This window comes from Budorcas taxicolor, chromosome 14, assembly GCF_023091745.1.
Source record: "Budorcas taxicolor isolate Tak-1 chromosome 14, Takin1.1, whole genome shotgun sequence".
Taxonomy (NCBI): Eukaryota; Metazoa; Chordata; class Mammalia; order Artiodactyla; family Bovidae; genus Budorcas; species Budorcas taxicolor.
In genome coordinates, this window is record NC_068923.1 from 71,961,742 (window position 1) to 71,984,260 (window position 22,519).

Consider the following 22,519-nt stretch of genomic DNA (forward strand, 5'->3'; position numbering starts at 1 on the left):
TTTTACAAAGGAAAAGTTGTGAATTCAGGTACCCAGGAGAAATCAATACTTTAGAGAAGGTAGCACTCAGCTTATCTTTATCACAGCAGTGAGCTCCATAGCAAGATGACTCCGAATACTTTTGCTCAAACTTTGAACTCAAAAGATGCAGTCAATAAAATAAAATAAAATTCACAAATTATTAAGTGCAAGAGGGAGAAGATATATGTATACCTATAGCTGATTCACACTGTTGGACAGCAGAAACCAACACAACATTGTAAAGCAATTATCTTCCAATTAAAAAAAAAAGAATAAAGAAACATGTAGAAAAACTTCTCCAAAAAATAAACAAAAAATCATTTTTCTACATTATTAGGCAGCCTGGCAGCGGTAATACATGTTTTTGGACATGTTCAGTAATGTTTCATATTTTATTGTCTTTACCATTTTATATTATGGTTTCATCAGAGCATGTCATTTTAAAAGGCTAAATTGGACTGAGAATGTACTTTGCAGGTTTGATGAGAAAGTCAGCTGTTTCAGGATTTAGTCTTTCAAATGAATCATTCAGTTCAGTAATCACTGAACTCCCCACTGTGTGCCAGGCCGGGTGCTTTGGCTTCACACACAACTTACATACAAACTGAACGTACACATATAAACGAATTATAATAGTACGTGCTGGTGTCATGCCCTAGTGCTAAAGAAAACGTGAGATAGGTGAGTAGCTGAGACTTCTTGGGGGAATCAGGCAAGGCATCCAAGATGACTTTTTTCTTTCTTTTTTTTATTAACTCAAGAAAAATAGAGGTAAACGAGCTGAAGTGTTTTGGGGGGACCTGGCATCATTACTGGCAGAGAAAGGTACATGGGTGTGAGGGCAGGGTTATGGAAGAGCCTCTGCTGCTGCTGCTAAGTCACTTCAGTTGTGTCCGACTCTGTGCGACCCCATGGACGGCAGCCCACCAGGCACCGCCATCCCTGAGATTCTCCAGGCAAGAACACTGGAGTGGGTTGCCATTTTCTTCTCCAATGCATTAAAGTGAAAAGTGCTCAGGGGCTGGCAAACCTGGAGCTTGGAGCCTGAGGGAGGAAACAGGTGGATTATGGGAAGTGGGGTGCCGGAACCAGCCTGTTCTGGATCACAGGGTGGGATGTTTAACTGTCAGGAGTTTCCTGTGCTGTTGATGTCAAGTTGGTAACTTGATACTATCCGCCCTGAGAGCTGTAGCATTTGCTGTCCGAATTGGAAACATTACAAATCAGGGCTTCTGCCCACAAACAATTTAGAAGAGGGTGAGACAGTTTTGATGTAACATGAAAACAGTTGTGTCTAGCTCATGGCGGGGAGATGGTGTGCACTTTTTTTTTTCAGTGAATGAATGAACAAATTTTTGACCTGAGCTTTTCCCCCTCAGAATATAGATCTGAGGGTCATGAGGAGAATAAACTGAAGGGGTAGGAAATGTTACCTCAAGGCTATTAGGAGGCTGTTGTACTTATTTCAGTTGTAAGAAGTGTAAATTGTGAGGTAGAAAAGGGCCAGTTTGCAGAGACATGGCTGAGAGAGGACTGGGGTGATTTCGTGAGATGGACAAGAAAAAGGAAACTGTTGAAAGTGACACAGACGTTTCTGGTTTGGGAAACCAGATGATGGTAATCCCATTAACAACACAGTAAAGCTGGTATACTAACAAGTAGTATTATGTAGACAATAACATACCATTGGTATGAATTAGGAATCGTTTCTTTGGGCCTGACAGACTAGGTAGTTGATGTATTTCTCATCTATTTTAATCCTATTGAGTATTCTGAGGTGAATGATAGTATCCTCATTTAAGAGCTGAAAAAATTGAAGCTTGGAGAGGTTAACTCACTTTCTCAAAGCTATTTCCCTTTGCAGAATCGTGATTTAGATTTCTGTCCGTCCACCTCCATAGCCCAAGTGTGCACGTGTGTGTGTGTATGTTGTATGTATGTGTGTATGTGTATGGATGGAAATGAAATTTGGCTTTGAAATGGCAGAATTTGAGGTACCTGAGTGGCTTTTTGGCAGATGTATCTAGGAGGCAACTGGACCTAGGGGAAGAATAAGGCTAGAGAAAAAAAAAATTTGGAATTCATCAACACATTCTAAATAACTATGGGTGTTCTTTGAATTGGTGTGGTAATATACATGAAAAGAAAAAGAATGAAGATTGAAACTTGGAGAATCTAAACATTTAAGATGTGGGTAGAAGAGATGCAATCATTTAAAGACACAGAAAACATATATTTGGAAAGGTGAGGGGGAACCAAAAAAATAGTGTCACAAAAGTCAAGGGTTGGTTCTTGGAAAGAGCTTGGACAAATTTTTTAGATGATGAGTTTAGAGCACACAACTTGAGGAAGCCACTTATATGGAGAGATATCCCAAGTACTGTAACACAGTTTTATTGATTCAAATAAAATACTCTAAGTGTGACTACTAGTGAAGATATAATCCCATTTGGAGGAAGTATGGACACTGGAACCAGACTCCTGGTGTGCAAGTCTTGGCTCTGCCACTTGCTAACTCTGTGACTTTGAACTTGTCACCTAAGCATTCTATCAGTTTCCTCAAAATTAAAAATGGAAATGATGATAATAATACTGAACTCAAGGTATTATCATGAGGATTAAATAAGGTAGTACAGGTGGAAGCTTAAGAAGAGCACCTGCCATCAGTTCAGTTCAGTTAAGTCGCTCAGTCGTATCTGATTCTTTGTGACCCCATGGACTGCAGCCAGGCTTCCCTGTCCGTCACCAACTCCCAGAGCTTACTCAAACTCATGTCCATTGGGTCAGTCATGCCATCCAACCGTCTCATCCTCTGTTATCACCTTCTCCTCCCACCTTCAATCTTTCCCAGTATAAGGGTCTTTTCCAAAGAGTCAGTTCTTCACATCAGGTGGCCAAAGTATTGGAGTTTCAGTTTCAGCATCAGTCCTTCTGATGAATATTCAGGACTGATTTCCTTTAGGATGGGTTGGTTGGATATCCTTGCAGTCCAAAGGACTCTCAAGAGTCTTCTCCAACACCACAGTTCAAAAGCATCTATTCTTCGGTGCTCAGCTTTCTTTATAGTCCAACTCTCACATCCATACATGACTACTGGAAAAACCATAGCTCTGACTAAAAGGACTTTTGTTGGCAAAGTAATGTCTCTGCTTTTTAATATACTGTTTAGGTTGGTCATAGCTTTTCAGTAAGGTGAAGTTGCTCAGTTGTGTCCGACTCTTTGCGACCCCGTGGACTGTAACCTACTACGCTTCTCCATCCATGGGATTCTCCAGGCAAGAATACTGGAGTGGATTGCTATTTCCTTCTCCAGGGGATATTCCCAACCCAGGGATCGAACCTGGGTCTCCCGCATTGGAGGCAGACACTTTAACCTCTGAGCCACCAGGGAAGCCAGTGCTATATAATTGTTAACCATTATTACTTTTGGTTTGGTTTGGTTTGGTTTGTGTGGGTCTGTTTTTCTCATTTCTCACTGCCCTGCTAAGTCCAAGAAAAGAAATCTCACAGGAAAGAAAACACAAACCTAGAATTCAGTGAGTACATGTGTCTGTGCTCCATGGGAGAAAACTAACTCATTCCAGAAAAAAAGATTAAGGCTGCATCATTTATGGATCACATACCATATCTTGAGCAGTTAGAAACTAACATAGTTTCTAGCAATCTACATGGGGCCGAGGAGACAGGAGAACCAGTTTCCTACCCTACTGTTTTTAGAGCTAGGGTAAATAGAGCCAACTCTCATTTACAATTCAATGGAGGGCAGTAGTATTCATCTTGATTAGGAAACAATCTAAGTGCATGAAAATGATAAATCATGTTGATATTTAGGTTTTTTGATGTCTTTACTGATTGCCCTCATGTTCAGTGAAAACAAATCACAGGGCATTACATTTGGTTTTAAAATGAGACCACCACTACCAAAACATAAACAAGAACACACAAAGAAAACAAACCAAAACCCCCAAACAAACAAACAAAACCACCAGAAAACAAGCACTGGCAAGGATGTACAGAAATTAGAACCCTTGTGCATTAGTGATGGGGGTTTAAAATGGGAGAACCACCCTGGAAAAGAGTATGACAGTTCCTCAAAAAATAAAAAAAATAAAATTACCTATGATCCAGCATTTATACTTCTGGGTATATACTCAAAAGAATTGAACACCGAGTCTCAAAGAGATATTTGCACACCCATGTTCAAAGCAGCATTATTAAAAATACCTAAAACATGGAAGCAACCACGGTCCACTGACAGAAGAACGGATAAGCAAAATGTAATATATACATACAGTGGAATATTATTCAGCCTTTAAAAAGCTGACAATGCTACAACACAGATGAGCCTTGAAGACCTTGTTATAAATAAAATAAGACAGCCCCCAAAGGACAAATACTGCATGATTCCACTGATATGAGGTACTCAGGGTATGCAAAGACAGAGACAGAAAGTAGGATGGTGGTTGCCAGGGGCTAAGGCAGCAGGAGTGAGAGACTATTGTTTAATGGGCAGAGTCCCTTGGACAGCAAGGAGATCAAACCAACATCTGCAGCTGAAACTCCAAGACTTTGGCCACCTGGTGTGAAGAGCCGACTCACTGGAAAAGATCCTGATTCTGGGAAAGACTGAAGGCAAAAGGAGAAGGGGGCAGCAGAGGATGAGATGGTTAAATAGCATCACCAATTCAATGGACATGAATTTGAGCCAACTCTGGGAGACAGTGAAGGACAGAGGAGCCTGGCATGGCCATAGTCCATGGGGTTGCATAGAGTCAGACATGACTTGGCAACTGAACAACAACAACAGCAAAGGCCAAACAAGAATGAGGCCTTCTTCCTTCGTTTTCCTAATGAAGCTACTTTAACTACTGGTGGCACAGTGGTAAAGGATTCGCTTGACAATGCAGGAGACACGAGAGGCCTGGGTTTGATCTCTGGGTCAGGAAGACCCCCTGGAAGAGGGCATGGCTACCCACTCCAGTATTCTTGTCTGGAGAATCGAATGGACAGAGGGGCCTGGAGGGTTAAAGTCCATAGGGTCACAAAGAGTTGGACACAACTGAGCGGCAGCAACTGACAGCTAAGACTAGCAGAATGAAGTTTCTACTGAGATGCAGTTTACTTTCTTTGACCACATTAACTATTTTCATTTGAATGAACTTTAGATGCTTGTTAGATCTGAAACTTCTGAGTGTTTCAGCTCCTGGTGACTTTGTTGATTTGTGTTTCTGTCTGTGTTTAGTGTTCCTGTCAACTGTCTATGGATGTGAAATTTAAGGAATCTAAACAGATGTTTTCTGTAGCTTTCAAATGCGGTGGGATGTTTAATGTCTCCAGATTTAAACCAAGAGGATTTTCCACATACTAATCTACATGAATGGTATATTGATATAAACACCAATAAAATTATGTAAAAGTGTTGGGCTTCCCAGGTGGCTCAGTGGTAAAGATTCTGCCTGCCAGTTCAGGAGCCACAGGAGATACAGGTTGGATCCCTGGGTCAGGAAGATCTCCTGGAGGAGGAAATGGCAACCCATTCCAGCATTCTTACTGGGATAATCCCATGGACAGAGGAGCCTGGTGGGCTACTATCCATGGGATTACAAAGAGTTGGACACAATTGAGCAACTCAGCATGACTGTAAGTTGGGTGCATGTATGGAAATATCATATATGTTTACTTGATAAAATTTTTACAACTTTCTTTTCACAGTAATTCAAGAATAAATGATCCTGGTCTAAGGGGTTATATGCTAATAATGAGGTATTGCTTGCACCCAAAATCACTGAAAATTTATTTGTCCTCAGCACAAAAATGAACTAGGAAGAGTGCTTGACTTGTGGGTGAGAAAATTTAGTTCTAGTCCTGACTTTATTAGTTATTGTGTGGTCTTGTAGAAGCCCTTTAGCTATATCTATAACATGACAGTCTTTAGCTAGGTACCCCTAGATTATTATCATCAAGTTGTGAGCAACTTTTTATGCTTCTGTGACCAAAGTGCTAATAATAGGAATAATCACACATATATTAAGTGGTTACTATGTGTTCTGCACTGACACTGTGCTTTGCATCCATTATCTTAATTTCTCCCGAGAAAGCAGTAAGGTGACTTTTGTTTATTCCCATTTTACTGTGGGATCATGAAGCTGGAATTTTACATAAGCTGTTGAAGAGCACACAGCTAGACGGGATGTGGAAGAAAAGAAGATATGGGAGATGGGATTTTGAACAAGGCAGTTGGGCTCTAGATTCTGGATGAAATGCTAGGTGTCACAAGTCACAGTGCTATCTGATGTCCACTAAATAACTACCTTGTACCTTACCTTGACTATTCAGAATCACTGATATGTCTCTGAATCAGAAATAAGATAGTTCATGCCCTTATCAGGTGGCGTGAGTGGTAAAAAGAACTCGCCTGGTGATGTGGCAGACATGAGACACAGGTTCAATCCCTGGATCGGGAAGATCTCTTGGAGGAGGGCACAGCAAACCACTCCAGTATTCTTGCCTGGAGAACCCCATGGACAGAGGAGCCCAGTGGGCTATAGTCCATGGGGTCGCAAAGAGTCGGACACGACTGAAGTGACTTAGCGTGCACGCCAAGAAGATTTACATGGTGAAGGCAATGGCACCCAACTCCAGTACTCTTGCCTGGAAAATCCCATGGACGGAGGAGCCTGGTGGGCTGCAGTCCATGGGGTCGCTAAGAGTCGGACACAACTGAGTGACTTCACTTTCACTTTTCATTTTCATGCATTGGAAAAGGAAATGGCAACCCACTTCAGTGTTCTTGCCTGGAGAATCCCAGGGACAGGGGAGCCTGGTGGGCTGCTGTCTATGGGGTCGCACAGAGTCAGATACGACTGAAGTGACTTAGCAGCAGCAGCAGCAGCAGCAAGACATAGCTTTAAAATGTATAACCACAATATGGAAAATAATGTTCATCTTTGTGATGTGGAAGTAATGCCAGGTTATCTTCTATCATAACAGCTTACACTTAGTACTTACTATTTGCTGAGTGCTAGTGTAAATATTTCACACCTATTAAATATGGATATAGCATTTGCCCAAGTTGAGTTGGATACTAAAAGGCATCAAAATTCTTTATAACCATGACTGCACAGTACATTCACCTGGGAACTCTTCACCAACACTGGTTCCTGGGTCCTGCCCCAGATCAATCAAATCAGAATCACTAAGAGTGAGGTCCGGGCTTCATTATTTTTCAGAAGCTCCCTGAAAGGCTTCCTATGCTTCTAGAGTTAAGGATCACTGGCATAAGGGTAAACTATTCGCAGTTTGTACGGAGTAGAAAGAGTGGAACTCTAGGAACAAAACAGTCTCTCTTGATAATCAAATATTTCATAGACTTGTTCAAACAGTTCAATCGAGAGATGTCTACTCTGAAACTCAGAAAATGACAACTGAAAATAGCTTTGAATAATATTTGAAAAATACGGGCATGATGAGTGAAAAGGTGTAGAAAAGTGGATAAAGAAGGTAATGACTTTGTATCACCCTTCAACTGCATAAACCAGTTAGGAATTTAGTGAATTTGCGAATTGTATTCAGCTTTACAATGTTTAACTCTTTATTATTTGGAAGCTGTGTAACTTATTATTAGAAATGATTAATAACATTGCAAAGAAAAAAAAACTGAAAGATCATATTATGCAAACCAGAGCAAAAAAAAAAAAAAAAATCAAATTCCTACTGCCTGGCCATGAAGTCTTTATCAAATGACATCAGGCACTAAAGCAGCTGATACCCTCGTTGATTCTACCAAATAGAAAGATTATTTTAGGATTCTCTGCTTGCCTCTAGTGCTGCCAATGCAGTCACTCTCCAGTCTCCACACCCACACATCACTCCCTTCACAAATAAAGGGCAAATACATTCTAGGTTCCATAGAAAGTAATAACTACCCAGACCTTGATGTTCTTGAAAAACCATGTACTTGCTGTTCTAAGTAATGTTTATGATCAAAGTTCTTGTACAAACAGATACGGTTCCTAACAGGAAGCTTCTAAATTCTTCTAATAATTGCCGTCAAAGCTGCAGTGAAGTGTACTACAAGTTTTGATAATAAAGAATAAAGTCACAGTTCAAACTCGATTATATTTTGGAAATTCACGCTCCTCTTCCTAGAAGCGGTGGCCTTAAATATCTCCCCATCCTGCCAAATTTTTCACTTGCACTTTTTATTATTTATGAAATCAGTGTCTGCACAATGTCAGGCAGACCTCTGTTGATAAACTCTAATTAAGATTAAGACAAGCCTTTTGGAAAGGATCCCATCATTAGCAAACATGATAAACACAAAAATACTCTCTACTTGTCAACCAGGAGCAATTCAGTAACCTAACAGTATTATCTGTTGCTAGGTTACAGAGCTGACAAAGCTTCAATTATATTGTTCACCATACCTATAGAGTTCTGTATAAGCAAAATGTATCCAGTATAAAAGCATTTAACTTACTCCATGCTATCTGCAATTCATGCTTCCTTACAATGGTAAAAATCAGGTTAATAATTACATAGCACGCTGAAAAATCTTTTCCATGTGTTATGTCTATACATGTGTCTTTCTAATTTATCTGTGTGATTGATAGACCCTTGCTTTGTAAAAATAAGGAAATGCAAGCAATGTGAAGCTGTAAACCTTGAGCACAACTACATCTGGGCTCATCAAGATATGGACCTAATCTTAGCATGAAAATATACAGCAAACTGAACCAATTAAATCACATTTAGATTCTGTATTAATATTAGTCTGCCTCAGTATGTATAAGGATAAGGAGCCTCAAGCAATTAGATAGAGATGCCAGTTTGGAAGTTTATTTAGAGCTCAAAAAAACCCCAAACCCACACACACTCACTAACAATACACAAGGAAATCAGTGGTTTTCAATACTAATTTATTCTAATGGATTTTCTAAGGATATTTTAAAAGTTGAAATTGGTAACTTTTACTACACAGCATTAAGTCATTAAAGTTTACTTCTCTTTATTGGACTCGGAACACTAAGGGGAAAAATCAATGAAACAGTCTCCAAAAATCTGACAGGGGAAAAGACGAAGAAAAACTTATGTATGTAAAAAAAGAAAGTCTATGTGAATCAGACCTTTGAAATTTTTTACTGTGGGTGATTTTGTGTGTGTGTGTGTGATTTTCATGGAAATTTAGAGAAAAGGTAATTACACATAAATGAATCAGCATTTTAAAATAGCTTCGGTATAAAATATATACTAAATTCCTACAGCATTTTGATTCCTTAAGATGTACAGTGATATTTCCACATTAACCTAAAAGTCTGTTTCCTTCACGTGTGTGAAATACAAGAAGAAGGTGGTCAAGTGATCAGAGTTCAATTAAGAAAGATTATATACTGCTCTATAGAATAAACCTGGAGAAGGCGATGGCACCCCACTCCAGCACTCTTGCCTGGAAAATCCCATGGATGGAGGAGCCTGGTAGGCTGCAGTCCATGGGGTCGCGAAGAGTCGGACACGACTGAGCAACTTCACTGTGACTTTTCACTTTCATGATTGGAGAAGGAAATGGCAAACCACTCCAGTGTTCTTGCCTGGAGAATCCCTCCCATGGATGGAGAAGCCTGGTGGGCTGCCGTCTAGGGGGTCGCACAGAGTCGGACGTGACTGAAGTGACTTAGCAGCAACAGCATAGAGTAAACCATGATCCTCTTTAGGCACACTAGCATAAATCCATTCTCTGGGGGAATAAATGGGCTGTTGAACACACACACACACACACACACACACACACAGACATTGTTTGTAGAAGCAGAAGAAACAAGGATACTTGTTTGTCCATTAACTTCTTTTTTACCTAAATAATTTGAAAATCCAACATGATGCCCACTTATGAAATTTAGTCTTGTCACAACTAGGAAGGGATTGGGCAGAATAATTCCTCCAAAGCTAAATAACTGTCCCATTTCAACATTGCAGGTGTTACTACCTAGATCTCAAGGTAGGGACATTCACACAGTACATATATCTATTTGTAGCCAGGATGTTTAATACCAATTTTATAATGAATTCTAATCCAATACTGTTGAAATTCTTGACAGTGGAGCAGTGCAGGAACAGAACTTATAAATTATGTGTGCCCCTTCTTTGCAAACCGCTGTGGAGGTTTCTTTGTGCATTGGCAAATACAGTAGGAATATGAGGTATTGTGTGGGTCCTCCTGCACAGCACCTGATAAAAGAATAAAGAGCTGTGACATATTCTTAAAACAATAGAGGAATTAAAGGGAAACAATGGGCCAGCTGCTTCATTAATACAATCAAAAGGGAGCCCAGCACAGAGGAGTCCAGATAATTAAGCACCACTCTTTTAGACCTCCTTTCTAGAATAAAATTGCTTCAAAATGCATTAACTACTTCATAGTTGTTAGATAGATCTCTGCACTTGTTTATTTAGAGTTGATTAATGCCTTTTTTCCGTATGCAGCAACATGCCAAGTGATCGTCTACAATAGTTTTTGAATAAAATAGAGTGAGGATAATTGATAAAGATCTGAATCATACACAGCAATAAATCAAAAGCATTTTGCAAAAGGTCTTTCCTGTTTTTAAATAATCTTTAACATTTTTCATTTGTACTTATAGGCAATGCAGGGCATTTTGGGGCATTTAACTTTCCCATGCTGGCTTTCCCGACATCTTTTTATAGAACATCCTAGCAGTTCCTGAGAGGAGGAAAAAAATCAGAGTTGACCAGCAACTCTAGAGTGTGCCTTTGGTTTGGGGGGTGCCAAAGAAGAGAAGGGATTTTGTTTTTAATTCTTCTTTGCCTTTTGCAACCAACAGGGATGGACACATGGTAGAATCACTTGCTAAACACACGATTCATCCTTCATTAACTTGATTATAGAAAACAAAGAAACCAACTTTTTATGAGCTTTATATTAAAACACAATTTACAATTTAAGATAGCAAGGCTTTTCATTCTTCAGCCTTTCCTGTGATGTCAATAGAACATTTAATTGCTTAAGAACTGGCAAGTTGGGAATGGAATACTGTGTACTGAATGTTGACGTGAGAATAAAACTTCACACTCTGCTTTTCTCCCAAATATTTTTAAGTAGGCTTGTGTCAACCCAACATTAAACTTACAAACTTTACTGAGTTATATGGTCAGTTTAAGTAAGATTTACTCTATTCTGTGATTTTGGGATCTTAATTGAGAATCTCAGATACAATTAGAAAGAAGAAGACAGGGAGATAAATGAATAGACGTACTTAACAGTATTTCTGAGATTGAGAAGAAGGATTTTTGCTTTTACACATATGTTATATATGATTTAAAATTTATCAGCTGGAGTCATATTTCCAAAGACTTTCCTGGATTATGTCAATATTTTAGAAGATATGAAATATTTAATTCCAGCTATGAAACCTGATTCTGACTTCAGGAGCTAGTCTCCAATTAGCTTGATAAGTTTTGCTTGTCAATCAGGAAATAATAACATACAAAGTAATAGTCAGTATGAACAAAAATGACTATTTTGTGCTGTGCAAGCTGCTTCAGTCATGTCCGACTCTTTGCTATCCCATGGACTATAGCCCACCAGGCTTCTCTGTCCATGGGATTCTCCAGGCAAGAATACTGGAGTAGTTTTGTTTCAATTAAGCCCCAAATTTACTTTGTTAGTGTGAGAGTAAATTAGATAGACATGAGTTTGTCCATTGGCTTAAATCAAGTGACTCTTTCCAAGGATATACCTTTGAACATCTCAGTTTTATAAACTGTGTCCTTACAACAATGCAAACAAGCTAGTAAATACTGTATTGGTAATGTGTTATTGCAGGCTTCCCCGGTGGCTCAGCGGTAAAGAATCTGCCTGCCAATGCAGGAGATGTAGGTTCGATCCTTGAGTCAGGAAGATCCCCTGAAGAAAGAAATGGCAACACACTCCAATATCCTTGCCTGGGAAATCCCATGGACAGAAGAGCCTGGCGGGCTATAGTTCCTGGGGTCACAAAAGAGTCAGCCATGACCTAGTGACTTAATAACAACAACAATGCATTATGCAAAAATGCTACATTGAAAGCACCCTCTTTTCAGCAAGTATTTTGGAAGTGGGCTTAAGAACGTCATCTGTGAATTGTCATTGTAAATATTATATGCTGTATTATTTAGCATAAATTCAACAGATAACATTGGTTTGACAGAACTCAGAATAAAGAAACATGAACACCCTCATTAATCAAGAGGGATTATCTGTGTGACAAATAGGAAATACTATCATCCCATTTTATAGTCAATGAAATCAAAGCCAGCCTGGTTAAACAAGTGTGTTTCCTAAACTACCCTCCTATCAGAGCGCATTCCCTGGCCCGAACTTGTAATAGATCCCCACCAGGTCTTTTGGCTCATGGTGTGTATTCTCCCAACAGAACTTCTATTTTTTTTCTGTAAGAAAATGTTGCCCACTGAAATACTTACTTACCTTTCCCTTTGAAGAAGCACAGGAAGTCCCTTTCAGAAAAGTAAACAGTGTTTCTGTGATCGGTTCCAGGTTTCTGCTGAAGTGTGTAGGTGCAGAAAGTTTTGCTTAGTTAACAAGAAGGCACTCAGCATTGCCTTGGGGGCTTCCCAGGTGGTGCTAGTGGTGAAGAACCCACCTGCCAATGCAGGAAACGGAAGAGACGCGGGTTTGATTCCTAAGTCGAGAAGATCCCCTGGAGGAGGGCATGGCAGCCCACTCCAGTATTCTTGTCCAGAGAATCCCATGGATAGAGAAGCCTGGCAGGCTACGGTCCATAGGGTCACAAAGAGTCAGACAGGACTGAAGCAACTTAGCACAGTACACAGCACTGCCCAGAAAATCTGAACTTACATGTTGAAGGTCATGAAACTCAGGTATCCTATTTGAGGTTTTAGGCAAAAAGGTGTGATGTTTTTATGGGATTTCAACAGGAAAAGATTTGCTCATGGAATCTTTTCAGCATCCCCGGGCTTTGTGCTCTAGTCTAAGGTGGACTGTGCCCTGATTTTGCAGGAGCTTGCCATGGTGCCATGAGGTAGCAATCAGACTGTCTGGCTGCCTGACCATCAAGATTTTAAACAACTAGCCCACAGGTGACATTACACCCCAAAAGCAATCTGTCAAGATTCCACCTGCTGTTGATAAACTGATTACAAAGCTGCTTAAGACTCTGCTTGTAAACAAAAGCATTTATCAACTAATAATTTGCAATAAACTGATGTAACTCCCAGCTGAGCCCCTAACTGTAATTGTCTTTACCATCTGCCTATTAAAACACCATTCTTCATCAGCAATCAGGAGCAGAAGGGAGGAAATCTCCACCAAAATACACAACTTGCGAGTTTATGAATCTGAGCGTGTACCGCACTTTCATTACGACTCCTGTGTTGGGAGGCTTAATTTTCATTCTTGCCTAGCCTGGGAATGCTCAGAAATTAGGTGGAGGAGAAAAAAAAAAGAAAAAAGCAGAGGGGAAAGAAAATGAAACATTGTGCCTACTGCTTTGCAGAGGAATAAATTATACAAGTTCATCACGGGAAGCTGTTTTTAATTTCTTTCCTTCCTCCTTCCAAAGCTCTGTGCAATGTCCATCGTGGTTTCTTGATGAAAGCCCCCAGCACCAGGCTGGGAACGAACCTCTCTATTCCTTTTTCAGCTTGTTCATTTCCATTATACTGCTTTGTTTTGCCTTTTTTTTTTTTTTAAATTCTAAGAGGCTCATTAAACTTCTCCAGGGAGTCAGTTTAAAAGTATAGACTCCTCGGAAAGGGTGTTGTGGGGCTACAAGGCCAGGTAGACGAAGGGGCAGAAGAGTCAAGGGGCTGGCAGAGGCCCTGCATTTGCAACCCTCTGTCTATATCACGGATGGAGGGCTTCCCTGTTCTAAGACCACAAGCGCTCAGGGAGGCTTCGCCCAAAGTCTCCTCCCAGAGGATGGTTTTCAATACAGTGGGTCTGAATGGTCAAAAACTCCTTGTTCTCAGCCATACATCTTCATGCATCCATTCTCCCCCAAACTCCCCTCCCATCCAGGCTGCCACATAACATTGAGCAGAGTTCCAAGTGCTATACAGTAGGTTATCCATTTGAAATACGAAAGTGTGTACAGGTCCATCCCCAACTCCCTAACTGCTGTTCACCCGAAACTATCACAACCTTGATTGTTAATCAGCGATTCTACAATACAAAATAAAAGTTTAAAACAAAAACAAAGCCTCTCCTTGTTTTCAGAAGAAATCCTATCCCTCAGGTGCTGACCAGATGCATCCACAGAAGGAAGAAACTAGGAAAAGGGGTTAAATTCCTTTTGCATTGTGTTTTTCTGGAAACCTCTCTCTGAACAGACAAAATCATTCCATGCTTGTTCAAAGTTTATTAACTTTTAAGTATGTTTATTCTAATTTTCTCTTAAGAATATATAATTTATTAAAAATAAAGAAATACACACAAGCTGTCCTCATGTTGCTATTTTTAAATTACACACACACTACACTTTTTCATCTTTTTTGTTGTCCAGAGGATGTTCCTTTTCAAAAAATTATTCCTTTACAGAGAACATGTTATTTCTCATTAAGAACTCAATAAATCTACTGATAAGCTATTTATTATCATGTGCAATGAACAACTCCTGTTATTAAGGTTCAAATTCTGGGGATAACAATTCATGGCAGGTTTTTTTTTTATTATAACATAATTTAAAATAATGTTTATATTTTTATTTCATTTTTCTAAGAGATTTTCTGTAATTATTTTTCTTTACAATCTACTGTTAAATGTAACAGAACTAATAATTGCTTTCATAGGAACAATGGAAAACGGCTACTCATATAGCTGGGTTAGGAGCTATATATGGTCAGGAGACAAGGTTTATGGCAAACAGTGAATCTAATTTTCTGCATGGGTTATGGAGGGCCTGAAATGCCGGCAAAAGTGAGTGTTTACTATGTTTCTTTGAATTTCAGAGACATCAAGTATCAGAACAAAAATTCAACATGTATTTTAAATAACACAAAAATCTTCAAAGACATTGTGAAGTAGAATTCCTTCTAGAAGTACTATATTTCCTTCTTGTCCTACTTTTGAGACATTTATCAAGATACTGAGATTCTCTGGACATAGAACTTTTAAAATTAATAAATATTATATAGAGTAAGAGGAACGGAGAAGGCAATGGCACCCCACTCCAGTACTCTTGCCTGGAAAATCCCATGGATGGAGGAGCCTGGTGGGCTGCAGTCCATGGGGTCGCTAAGAGTCGGACAGGACTGAGCGACTTCACTTTCACTTTTCATGCATTGGAGAAGGAAACGGCAACCGACTTCAGTGTTCTTGCCTAGAGAATCCCAGGGACAGGGGAGCCTGGTAGGCTGCCATCTATGGGGTCACACAGAGTCAGACACGACTGAAGTGACTTAGCAGCAGCAGCAGCAGAGTAAGAGGGAAGGTGTTTATGTTAACTTACAAGGAGGAGGGCATGGCAACCCAGTTCAGTATTCTTGCCTAGAGAATCCCATGGACAGAGGAGTCTGGCAGGCTGGAGTCCACAGGGTTGCACAGAGTCGGAAACAACTGAAGCAACTTAGCACGCATGCACATAGTGTTTTACAAAATGAACAAAAACACTATAAAAAAATTCAACGTCTAATTCAATGATAAAGATGACTAAGATTAAACTTTTATGTTCATTAACTGCTTCCATATATACAGAAAGAAATGGTGCTATAGTGTTTGATTTGTTTTAAAATTTGTTGATTTTTTGGATTAATTGTATATGTTCATATCATGATTTAAGTGAAACTAGAAAACCTTTATAGTTATTACTTCTAGGCCTAAAATGTTCATGATGTTCTCTTCTAAAATATGGAAACTCAGCTTATTTGAAGTGTTGCTGAATCTTTATCCTAAGGCAAATTTTTGAATTATTATATAACTGATTACAATATGATGCTTTCATGTGAAATGGGGATTATTTATACTGCATGGATACTCTGATTTTCCTCACAAATCTCTATTTTGAGGTATGTGGACCTGGTCTCCATTTGCACTCAGTTTTGGTAAGAAAATAGTTTTACCAGCAGATGGCGCTCGGTGCATTCTAAGAGCCCAACTGAAGAAAATATGAGTTTTATTTAATTCTATTTTATGCTAAATGTGAAGTTGCTACACCAAGCTTTATAATCCCCAAAGATTTCTGTTAATTGACTAAACAACTCTGTGATAATTTATATACTATCTGATGCCCATCTAAATGGCACTGAATTCAACTCATGAGCTTGTGTCAAGATAAGAAAACACAAAATTTTAAGTTTCCCCCACGAAACGGGAAAAGAACCCGTGTTCCTGAAGAATAAGTATAATGTGAACTCATCAAATGAATGTTCTGTTTAAAAGAAGACAACTGTCATTACCATGCTCTTTTAGCACCTCACTTTCTTAAACAAAGCACTTATTATTGAATAAGTTTATAATCTGCAGTCATGGATGTTTTAAAGACCTTCTATAATATAACTCTTTGAATATTTAATAATTAGGGAGACACATGTATTTCCTTGAATGTTGTGGGGAATTATGTGTTTGTGCTAAGAAAGAAAAAACAAACACCCAGCTTTGAGTGATAAAGGTGATTATATGTGTAAAACTAAATTGCATACATGCTAAGTCATGTGCAACTCTTTGTGACCCCATGGACTGTAGCCTGCCAGGCTCCTATGTCCACGAAATTTTCTAGGCAGAAGTATTGGAGTGGGTTGCCATATCCTTCTCTAGGGGATCTCTCCGACCCGGGGATCAAGCCTGTACTGCCTGCATTGGTGGGCAGATTCTTTACCACTAGCGCCACCTGAAAGTCCCCAGGAAACTAGATACACCCTGTAGAAGGTCTATCTGAAATCATGTCCTTCTGTTTTTCTTCTCCTTTCCTCTTGCGTGCCTTCTCCTTCTCCAACTGGGAGAAAACCTTGCTCTGAACTTTAAAACCTCAATTCTTAAGTTACCATTACTAGCAGTAATAGCCATTACTAGCAGTAATAACTAACAGTATTTTGTTTCCTCTAGTGACAAAGAGTGTAAGGAATTTTATCTGAGTGTCTTCATAAATTCCTTCTACACTCACCTTTTCCTACATCTTGCTATCTTTTTATCATTGAGGGCTTTTCTTTACTTGATTTTAACAGCCTTCCACATGGCAAAAATACCCATGGTCACATGACATTCTCAATCCTTGTCATTATTAAGTGGAAATCTTGGATCAGAGTCCCAATTAAAGAGCTGCTTTACACCAAGGCTTAAACTCTAAAGACTTTTTCAACTGTTTAATTCCTAGGCAAAATCCCACTAAACTGAGTGAAGAGTGGGTTTGAAATCCTCAGTGGGGCTGCCTAATAAACATCATATTGCATCCTACCATCATCTGTAAGACCTGCTTAAAGCATGTGTTTTTAGAATTTGTACAATCTAGCTACCACATAGGGGCTTTCCGGGTGGCTCAGTGGTAAAGAATCCACCTGCAATGCAGGAGACATGGGTTCAATTCCTGGGTCAGGAAGATCCCCTGGAGAAGGAAAGGGCAACCCACTCCAGTATTCTTGCCTGGGAAAACCCATGGACAGAGGAGCCTGGAAGGCTACATACAGCCCATGGGGTTGCAAAGAGTTGGACACAACTGAGTGACTAAACAATGACAACAGCAAGAAGCTTCTGTATAATCTTATTGCCATCGAAGAACGTTTAGCATTTCTTACAAATTATATTATCATTAAGAAAATTCAGAAATTAAAAACAAGTGCTCAGTCAATATAATAGCATATCGAATAATTTCAAAGGAAGAAATGGGGCTGCACATCACTGCAACTCCACAAACAGAAAAGGAGTTGTGGCTCTGCCCAGGGCTTTGAAAATCCATCTTTCAAGGTCAGCCCTTGACAGTCAAGTTAGGAAGGGCAGCATGGAAGGCAGGGTGGCCTCCTGCCAAGGCTGTTGCAGATGAGTGGGTGATCGTAGGGGAATGAACTGCAAAATCGCAAATTTTTGCTTGTGTGATGATAAAACCAGAGCCAAATGATTTCTCTAAGACTGTATGGCCTTCTGTTCCATTTTCATTGTGCAGCTTGGAATGATAAATTTTATTGTGCATTAATTTGCAGAAAAGGGTCAATGCTATGTTCAAGAGTGCTATCAATTGTTTTCAGCAAAGTTAATAATAAAATACATTGTCTTTATCCCCAAATGGGTGCAAATATCCTTAGACTAGTGTCATCTGGAGATAGAAAAATGTACTGTTATCACTGCCTTTAAGAATAAAGGGGAAAAAAGTCTTGATTCTCAGTGTTTCACTGATTCTTCTTGGTTGGACTCTGTTGTGACAGGATGTGGTAAAATACACTCATGCAGGAGAAGGGGACGACAGAGGATGAGATGGTTGGATGGCATCACCGACTCGATGGACATGAGTTTGAGCAAGCTCAGGGAGTTGGTGATGGACAGGGAGGCCTGGTGTGCTTCAGTCCATGCAGCTGCAAAAGTTGACACATCTGAGCGACTGAACTGAACTCATGTTTTATATCACATTTTATCGATTACTTTTAGGTATGAGCCTCAATCAAGTAAAGAAAAAAACAAGGAGGAGTCAGTGGGGGGGACACTTTTCTTGGAGGCTATTCTCAGCACTGCACACACATTGGGCACTGACATCAGGGTGTGGTTTAGTGCAGGGAAGAGTGACAGAATATCATACTCAAGAGTGCAGTTCATTAAGAAGTTCATCAGAAAAATGGACTTGAATGACATCCAAGCTGTTACATCTATGTATTTCGCTTTATCAGTGTCTGGGCTTCACAGATGGCACAGTGGTAAAGAATCCACTTGCCAGTGCAGGAGACATAAGAGCTATGGGTGTGAGCCCTCAGTCGGGAAGACCCCTTGGAGTAGGAAATGTCAACCCACCCCAGTATTCTTGTCTAGAGAATTCCATGGACAGAGGAGTCTGGCAGGCTACATTCCCTAGGTCGCAAAGAGTCAGACACAGCTGAGTGACTGGGTACATATACACCAATGCCCAGGTGAAAAACACATTTCACTCTTAATCATTTGCATTACCCAGAGGCCAGGAGTAAGCAAAGGAGGGAGTCCAAGAGTGATCTGAAAATGGGCTCTGAGATGAAGGGTATGGAGATGGGTCTTTGCTTTATGACTTTCTGAGCTGAGTGCTATTTGCTTAAATTCACCACAGCACCCATGTCTCTGAGTCACACCTTCTTTATCATCTGAGTGGGTTTCTTTATTTTTTAATGTTATTTTGATTGCTTTACTACTGCATTTGGTCTTGAATTTCTATATGGGCTTTGTGATTTAATGGTTTAGAGTAGCCAAGATATCATTCAGATATTATGTTGGAAAATGGAAAAGTTAACTAAGGTTAACTTGAGGTAATAAAGTATCCTCTATGGTCTAGCTATGAATTGGAGAGCCTAACTGAAACTACAGCTCATTGTTTAACATTTCTTAAACATTAAGTGTGTGATCTCAGTTTTACTTATAAGAACAGAAAGATCCTTGGAAATGACGTGCTATTTTAATAGGAGTTGGACATAAATTTTTGAGCAGAAAGTCACATGGCTCTGGTTGGTGTCCAGCTACGTTCCTTGAGATCAAATCCAATATCTTCTTTTTCCTCCTGTTTGTTTTTGTAAGCATTTGTAAGTTTGAAGACCTTCTGTATGGGTAGTATAGCAGTCTGCATGGCTCATCTCTCTCGCCATCCTACACAGAATTGTGTTGCAGTTAATAGCATGAGGAAACTGCTATAGGGCCCTTGGGAGGGAATCCCTGATCCTGGTACCTAGAAGATGATCGAAGTAAATCTGTTAGAATTCTGCAAATCCCTGATGTAATTCTTTGCAACATTTTCATGAATCACTCTTTCAGCTCTAAATTTACTAGATCAAGGGTAGTTAAAAGACCAACCTTCTATCTAGTCTACCTAAAGCCTGATAAAAATTGAAATATAAACAGAAAATGAAGGTGGAATTTTGGGAGGAAAAAAAAAAGAAGCAACCTTTCCCCCCGCCCCCCCCAATAAATTTTTCTTAACATAAGCAAGGAAGGCACAGCAGATTAAGTTATCTTTCTTTATATCTCTATTAAGATGAAAGTAAAAGAAGGAGATAAATTGTTGAAGTTATGACATTTTTTTTCTGTACACAAAGGGTCCAACAGAATAATCTAGTTGAAGTATTCAGTAGAGCCAAAATTTTAGGGAGTGGAAGATTGCTAAAGAAGGAACTGAAAACGTCAAGACAGGATATAATTAAGACTTTAAAAGGATTTCAACAGAGGTAGGGTCAGGCTAAGGACAAATGGTGGTAATGTTTTATAAGCAGTGATAAGAGGGAAAGACAGGCAAAGGAAATACAGTACAAAAATAAGAGCTCAAGATGAAGACTCATTTTTAGATTTTAGTCTTTGAGAACCAACAAAGGCCTGACATACGGAAAATGATAGCAGCATCAGAAATATGGAACCCCCATCCTCTGACCTCCCAAAGAAAGAGGAGAGGCGAGGGAAGACAAAAAGAGAAGAAAAAGAATTCTTACTCTAGAGAAGAACATTTATCTGAATCTCTGAAGTTCCATTTGGGCCAGGAAGTGGTCACTGAAACCAAAATGAGATCTGGAGGGGGAGTGGCGGGTGATTAGAGAATGAATCAAAGGAAAAGGGTGGCTGAAACAAACTCATGATAGACCCTGATTTTTATCTTGAGTTGCCGGCATGAGTAGCTAAACCTAGCTCAGCAGGAAGGCAAAGGGCCTACTTTTTTTATTTTTAACAAAGTAATATGTACTTCATAAATGACCATGTTTCCTTTGTGGCTGAATTTGTTTTTCAGAGACTGTAAAGGAAAACAATATAAAAATCCACCAAAAACATGAAAAGCCCAATAGATGACAAATGATCTTTAGAGAAAGAAACCTGGGTTTTTCCCCATCGTCTTTCCATTACCATTCTTTGGGAAACCCATGGACTGTGGCCCACCAGGTTCCTCTGTCCATGGAATTCTCCAGGCGAGAATACTGAAGTGGGTTGCCATTTCCTTCTCCAGGGGATCTTCCCCACCCAGTGACTGAACCCACATCTCCTTGGCAGGTGGGTTCTTTACCATAGTGCCACCTGGGAAGCCCCAGACTCAGACAGTAAAGCATCTGCCTGCAATGTGGGAGATATGGGTTCGATCATTGGGTAGGGAAGATCCTCTGGAGAAAAGAATGGCAACCCACTCCGGTATTCTTGCCTGGAGAATTCCATACACAGGGGCTATATATAGTCCAAGCGGTTGCAAAGAGTTGGACACAGCTGAGCAACTAACCTGACCTTCCTCTTGAGAAATCTGTATGCAGATCAGGAAGCAACAGTTAGAACTGGACATGGAGCAACAGACTGGTTCCAAATTGGGAAAGGTATACATCAAGGCTGTATATTGTCACCCTGCTTATTTAACTTCTATGCAGAGTACATCATGAGAAACACTGGGCTGGACGAAGCACAAGCTGGAATCAAGATTGTGGGGAGAAATATCAATCACCTCAGATATGTAGATGACACCACCCTTATGGCAGAAAGTGAAGAAGAACTAAAGAGCCTCTTGATGAAAGTGAAAGAAAAGAGTGAAAAAGTTGGCTTAAAACTCAACATTCAGAAAACTAAGATCATGGCATCCGGTCCCATCACTTCATGGCAAATAGATGGGGAAACTGTGGAAACAGTGTCAGACTTTATTTTTGGGGGGCTCCAAAATCACTGCAGATGGTGATTGCAGCCATGAAATTAAAAGACGCTTACTCCTTGGAAGAAAAATTATGACCAACCTAGATGGCATATTACAAAGCAGAGACATTACTTTGCCAACAAAGGTCCATCTAGCTATGGTTTTTCCAGTGGTCATGTATGGATGTGAGAGTTGGACTATAAAGAAAGCTGAGCATGGAAGAATTGATGCTTTTGAACTGTGGTGTTGGAGAAGACTCTTGAGAGTCCCTTGGACTGCAAGGAGATCCAAACAGTCCATTCTAAAGGATATCAGTCCTGAATATTCATTGGAAGGACTGATGCTGAAGCTGAAACTCCAATACTTTGGCCACCTGATGCAAAGAACTGACTCATTTGAAAAGACCCTGATGCTGAGAAAGATTGAAGGTGGGAAGAGAAGGGGATGACAGAGGATGAGATAGTTGGATGGCATCACAGACTCAATGGACATGAGACTGAGAAAACTCCAGGAGTTGGTGATGGACAGGGAGGCCTGGCGTGCTGCAGTCCATGGGGTTGCAGAGTCAGACACAACTGAGCGACTGAATTGAACTGAGCGACTAACACTTTCACTTTCCAAAACAAAATATTAAATAAGACATCTCTAGCATATATTGGTCTTAGTCCATTGAATGTCACGCACAAGATTGTAAATATTTATGTCTGGTAGGAAACATG

General features: G+C 39.9%; 1 protein-coding gene and 1 non-coding gene across 2 annotated transcripts in view; both read right to left on the reverse strand.

The window, feature by feature from the left end:
- ZFPM2 (zinc finger protein, FOG family member 2) overlaps positions 1–22,519 on the reverse strand; it is a 415,496-nt gene that overhangs the window by 12,460 nt on the left and 380,517 nt on the right. The window lies entirely within an intron of this gene.
- TRNAW-CCA (transfer RNA tryptophan (anticodon CCA)) lies at positions 3,341–3,412 on the reverse strand. Its single transcript has one exon. It is a non-coding gene; the product is annotated as a tRNA-Trp (tRNA).